Source organism: Bos javanicus, chromosome 25 (genome assembly GCF_032452875.1).
Source record: "Bos javanicus breed banteng chromosome 25, ARS-OSU_banteng_1.0, whole genome shotgun sequence".
Classification (NCBI taxonomy): Eukaryota; Metazoa; Chordata; class Mammalia; order Artiodactyla; family Bovidae; genus Bos; species Bos javanicus.
This window is the reverse complement of record NC_083892.1, coordinates 42,370,796-42,376,958: the sequence shown is the minus strand read 5'-3', so window position 1 is coordinate 42,376,958 and position 6,163 is coordinate 42,370,796. Positions and strand designations below refer to the sequence as shown.

Below are 6,163 nucleotides of genomic sequence, written 5' to 3'. Positions count from 1 at the left end.
CCCCGCGGGGAGAAACTGCGCCCGCTCCCCGCACGCGGCCACCCACGGGGCGCGAGTCCCCACCCACTCGCCTCCCCGGACCCGACCCCGGGCCTCCGGCCGCTGCGCGAACCCGGAGCGGAGGACCGGGAGAAAGGGCGCGCGCGGCACATCGGAGATCGGTCGCGGGGCCCAAGGCTCAGACGTGCGGGCGCCCGGGCCCCTCTCCAGCTGAGGACCGGAGCGGGAAGCTCCGGGGCTGGGGATCACCGACAGGGCGGGGCGGAAGGAGTCTCCCGGGGCTCCGGGCTCAGCAGCGCTGCTCTTTCTCAAGTGCTTCTTGATCTCAGCGGTCCGTACCGCCCTCTGCAGTCCTGCCACGCTGCTGTTACCACGCTGTGCTTTTGTGTTGAATGGACGCTGTAGATCAGGACATCACGGGGGAACTAGGAGTTAGAGAGGGTGGGCACTTGCCCAAATAGGTGGTGAGAAGACGCGGCGTCTCAGGGACCCCCACACCCGCAGCCACATCCTGCCCACCCAGCTCCCACCCTAATGTCTGGGGCTGCTCCTGCCTGAACCCTGCAGAGGCCTAGCTGTCCCTTGGATTCTGTGCCTGTGTTCACCGGGACCTCTCCCGGTTCAGCCCTGTCTGTGCAGACCCCACCCACCCTCCCTGACCTCCTGCTTCAGGAAATGACCCTGAGAGGTGTCACCCAAATACAATCTGATCCTTGTTTCTCGCTGGTGAAAAATTAGGAAAGCATTCTTCTAGGCCTGTTTATTGTGATCCACATTATGACCCAATTGTTGTATTATCTGTATATCATATTTTCGTAGGTGATTATACTCTGAGCTGTTGTGAAGGTACTTTGCAACTGTTTAAAGTAATTTTCTCTCAAGTTGTGCAGAAAGAGTAGTGTGAAAAATAGTTTCCCTCCCCCAAAAGACATCCGGGTCCTAATCCCCAGGACCTGTGACTGTTAACTCACATGGCAAAAGGGACTTGTGTGGGTGTGGTTAAAGAAAGGATCTACACCCAGAGGCCCTCGGGTTACTGGTGAGGGTGCAATGTAGTCCAAGGGTCCTCAGAAGTCAGAGAGGGAGTCAGGAGGGTCACAGCTGGTGAAGGAGACGTGAGGACATGAGCCACAGCGGGGCTGAAGTGGCTGCTGGGCCCACAAGCAAGCCATGCAGCGACCCCTAGAAAGAACATCCCCAGATCCTCCAGAAGGAACACAGCCCCGCCGACACCTCCATGTCGGCACAGCGAGATCCACATTGGACTTCTCCAGACCGATGAGAAAGTGAACTTGTGCTCATTTGTTATACCAGCAGTAAGAAATGGATACAGGTAGGGAAATGTATCTTTTTTAAAGATACATGGGTCCCTACTGGTAGGAAGAATTTCTTTAACATTTAAAAGTGTTTTCTTTAAAAAATGTATCTTTTTAAAAGATACATGGCCCCCCTACTGGTAGGAAGAATTTCTTTGTATCAGGGAGTTAGAATGAGGAAAGGTAATTTGATAATATGTATCCTCTGAAAAGCAATTCAGAAGCCACTCTCCTGAGAAAGAGGGAAGGGAAGATGTGGGTAGATATGAAAGGCCCTCCCTGGGGGCAGAAAGGGACTGTGGGCAGAGGAGCCTCAGGGAAACAGCTGGGAGGGCTAGACTCAAGATCTTACTTAGATCTGGAGATGCTCTGGAGACAGCTGAGCTGAGAGAGGGTGATGCACAAGGGGCTCCTGGGGCCTTGCACCTGCATCTTGACCTCCAGGTGAGCGCCGTCCCTCAGAGATGAGCATCCAGAACCGGGGGGGTCTCACTGGAGGGAAAGAGTAACCAGGGGAAAAATGACCTTATATCACAACTTGCCCCATGGACACTTAGCTTTGCATCTTTCTCTTCTGAAACCTAGCTGAAAGTGACAGCGATATGTTACCAAATGCTGAGGTAAGAAGCCAGGCATTCTCAGTGCACAAGCCTGAAGTAAACTGTGCTTGTGTGAGTCGGGGGAACACGAGCTGGCTGTGAGTCACACAAACATCCACATCCTATCGCTACCCCTGTCTACTTGTGTGACTTTGGACAGGACACCTAATGTCTTTAATCACCTGTTTCTTTACTTCTAGAGTAGAAATGACAATCCTATTGCATCATAGAGCTGTGTGGAAAATTACATGAGATAAGACATGTACTGGCACTTAGATGAGAGTAGCTCAGTTCAGTTCAGTCACGCAGTCGTGTCCAACTCTCTGTGACCCTGTGGACACCAGGCCTCCCTGTCCATCACCAACTCCCAGAGCTTACTCATGTCCATCAAGCCGGTGATGCCATCCAGCCATCCCATCCTCTGTCGTCCCCTTCTCCTGCTTTCAATCTTTCCCAGCATCAGAGTCTTTTCCAGTGAGTCAGTTCTTCACATCTGTGAGGGTAGCTAGCGATCCCCCCAGATCCCAGGGAATGACTCGTGATACTGAGCACAGGGGAATCATGCTTAGCAGCCTCTGGATTCTGGTCCTGCTTTGGATTCTTTCCATCCATCTGGCCTGTTTCTGCATTCCCCTTGGTTCAAAAGACCTTATTACTCTCAACTTTAAAAATCTACTTTTCACTGTACAAGTTTGGAGAAGTTGGTGAGAAGCAGCCCTTCTCTGTGCCCACTCTGAGCCCTTTGAGTTCAGGAAACAAGGTTCTGAGGCAGCTGACAAAACTCAGACTTTGGTATGTTTAGAAACCCAGCCAAGGTTAGAGCAAGTGAGAGTGACCATGATTCAAATGCAGAGGCGTCCTGTCCCTAGGTCTCAGACCCACAGGAGGTCCACTTCCCATTCTACTCAGATCGCCTCAGCAATTGCTTTCATGTTTCTGACTTTATATATTTCCTGAGCTTCCCTGGAGGCTCAGCTGTAATAAATCTGCCTGCAGTGCAGGAGATATGGGTTCCATCCCTGAGTCAGGAAGATCCCCTGGAGAAGGAAATGGCAACCCACTCCAGTATTCTTGCCTGGGAAATCCACGGACAGAGGAGCCTAGCAGGCTACAGTCCATGGGTTCACAAAGAGTCAGACACAACTTAGTGACGAAACCACCACCACATTATTATCACAGTAATCTATCACAAATTTAATTTAATTTATCACAACTGATCACATTTTAAATGTTCGTTGGACTTCCATGTTTCACCTTCCATGCAATGCCTGTTAACGTGTTTTTGACATCTACTTTAAAAAATATTTATTGGTGAAAGATCTTTACACTTGTTGCACATGTCACTTCCCACTCCCTGGCTTTTGCTTTCCTCATTTTGTGATGTCTTTTGATGAGCAGCAGTTGTTACTTGTACCATGATCATATTTATCCATCTTTTGCTTACCCGTTTGTTTGGGTTTTTAAAGAAGTTCTTCATCCCCCAGACATCATAATAGCATTCTGTTAGGTATGCTCCAAAAGGTTTCATGTTTTTTTGTCTTTCACACTTAATGTTTGATTTATTAATACCTTCAATTTAAGTTTCAATTTACCTGCAGTTTATATTCATGCCTTGTCTCTGAAGAAAAACAGCTTCTTCTCCAGCAAAGCCTGTGGAGAGAAGATAGCACCCTACCCTCTCCCCACATCTCCCTTCACCCACAGCCCCATCCATAGAGTCTGTCAGAGATGCAAGAAATAAGAGAGAGAGAGAGAGAGAGAGAGAGAGAGCAGGACGAGTGGAGGAGAAGGATGGCGCTGATGCCTTCCATGTGAGGTGTGGGATTTCCCCCCCCGGAGGGAGCATTTAAGTAAAGGCCTGAAGCCAGTGAAGGAATGAGATGTCTGTCACTGGAAGAGAAGTGTGTTTCAGGGGAATCAGAGAGAAAGGAAATGCTCTGTGACTGAGGGGGTGTGGGGATTTCAAAGAACAGCCCGGGGTGCTGTGTGGTCCAGCACCTGAGAGGAGAAGGGGGGAATGAGGTTCATTTTCACAAACGTTCCCGTTCTTCACACGAGCTGCCTCCACCTCCAGGTAAAAAAAGCCTCACTTTTAAAGACTCACCTGAACCTCCCCTCCTCTATGAGACTGTCAGGGCCCCCAGACTCATGGGCGAGCCAGTGGACACTCCACTGCCCTGTGATGGGGGTAACTTTCTGTATTACCAGCAGAGAATGAGCTTCTCAAAGAGAGATTTTGTTCTTTATCACTAGTGATAAAATTGTCCAGTAAATATAGGATGAATTTACAAATGAATCCAAGAAGGAATGATGCTAACATTTTCTTCCATCTTCACCTTGGCCCATTAGAAACTGGGTATAGTAGGAACCCTGGGCTTCTGTTAAAAAGAATCTAGTAAAGGTCAGGTCAGTCTTTAACCTTGTAGGTAGGTCCTAGAAATGAGACTCAGGCCAAAGCTTCCTGCCGCCTCCCCTCACTGAGAGTTGGTGAGCAGTCAGCCCTTCTTTCTCTGTTCCACCCAGTGGGTGACAAGGTCTGCAGGCTCCATGGGCCGATCTTCCACCTGGCTTGGCTCTCCTTGGCCATCCCAGATTCACAAGTGCCCATGTGGTACAGGGACCAAGAAGCTGATGTCATTACCTGCTGTGAGTCACAGCCCTGGTCCCTGGCTGATTCACATTTGCTTCTGGTGACAAGGGCTCCCGCCTGTCCCTGAACAGAGGGGCTGGCCATGCTGCCCTGGTCAGCTTCCCGCACAGACAGCCTCCTGGCGTTTCACCTTGACTCTGCCTGTCCCTTTGCCTTATTGGGATGTCCTGCCTGTCACAGCCACTGCTGTTCCTCACCCTGAATGAGGAAGTAGGTAAGTTCTTATGACCCCGAGAATCCCCGGGTGGTGAGTTATGTGGCCAGCCCTGGCCTTTGCACCCCAGGATGATCACCGACCTAGCCCGCACTGAATGCAGTTGATTCATTCTGCCTGAGAGGAGGAGGAGAGGGTGGACTTGGGGTGGGTCCTGGAGGTATTTACTGAGTCAGAGATGCTGAGATCAGGCCTGGTTTTCCTGATGGGGAGTCTGAATCATCATTGAAAGACGGCAGCCTTCCCCAGCAGTCTGGGGGCTCAGGAAGCCCGGCCAGCCTGTGGGCCCTCTGCTGTCCCCGAGTGAGCCCACACACCGCTGCTCCAGGGTCCATGGGCTGCTCTCCTCTTGGGGTTTTCTGGTGGTTTTGGTTCATTGCTCCCCTCACATCTCCGTGGACTATTCAGCACAAGTGATGTGTGCCTGTTCCCTGAGACACTGAACACACTGGGAATTCCTCCTTTTCTGTGACCTGGAGTTTTGTAAGCATCCTAAATATCTAACAGAATCAGGTGCAGAATGTCAGAAGAAGAATGAACATAAAGAGAAATTGTCTTTTTTTTTTTTTCTGGACTCAGTCTTCTAAAAATTCAGCTAATTAATTACTTCCTTTGGCTGCACGGGGCCGTCACTGCCGCACACCGCTTTCTGTACTTGGGGCCTTCGTGCTGCAGAGGCTGCTCCTCACTGTGGTGCTTGGGCTTCTCACTATGGCGGCTTCTCCTGTTGTGGAGCACCTGCTTCAGGGTGTGCACGCTTCAGTACTCGGGGTGCACAGGCTTAGTTGCTCTGTGGCATGTGGGATCTTCCCAGACCAGAAGTCAAACCTGTGTCCCCTCCACTGCACCTCCAGGGAAGTCCCTGGACTCAATCTTTTTGAAAGAACTGAATTTAGTTTCAGAAGGGAAGTATAGAAGTGGAAAACAAGGCCAATGGTGGTTGGGGAATCTTTCAAGAACTATTCTAAAGGAAGTCCTAGGATGGCTGGAAAGAGCACCCATGGTAAAACAAACAAACAAAAAAAGAAACCAGACCCAGAATTAGAGCTGCTGGGGGAGAGGATGGGGCAGTGCTGGGCCTCTGGAGACCCTCTTCTCTTTCACATCAGCTGCTGCCCACAGACATCTTTAGGATAATAACCCAGAGGGGAGGGAGGCTTGGCAGAAGATTAGTTGGGGAGAGAACCCAAGTTCTCAGCACATTAGCGACAGCTTCTCATTCTCCTGTGGCCATTAAATCATCTGAGGTATTTATTTCCAGGGCAAACTTATGGTTGAGGCCTGAACTCTCTTATGAAGACAAGAGAGTAGGTGGGACTTGTACTCAGAGGAAGCACACCCTTCTGGGTAAATGGGAAACCTGGAGATGAGCAGGGTGAAATGA

General features: G+C 50.3%; 1 long non-coding RNA gene across 1 annotated transcript; it reads right to left on the bottom strand.

Annotated features, from left to right (window-relative positions):
* Window positions 1-364: 364 nt before the first annotated feature.
* Window positions 365-3,611, bottom strand: LOC133238854 (uncharacterized). The gene is made up of 3 exons (XR_009733661.1): window positions 3,508-3,611; window positions 1,669-1,808; window positions 365-399 (listed from the first exon to the last, which is right to left on the bottom strand). It is a non-coding gene; the product is annotated as an uncharacterized LOC133238854 (long non-coding RNA).
* Window positions 3,612-6,163: the final 2,552 nt, after the last annotated feature.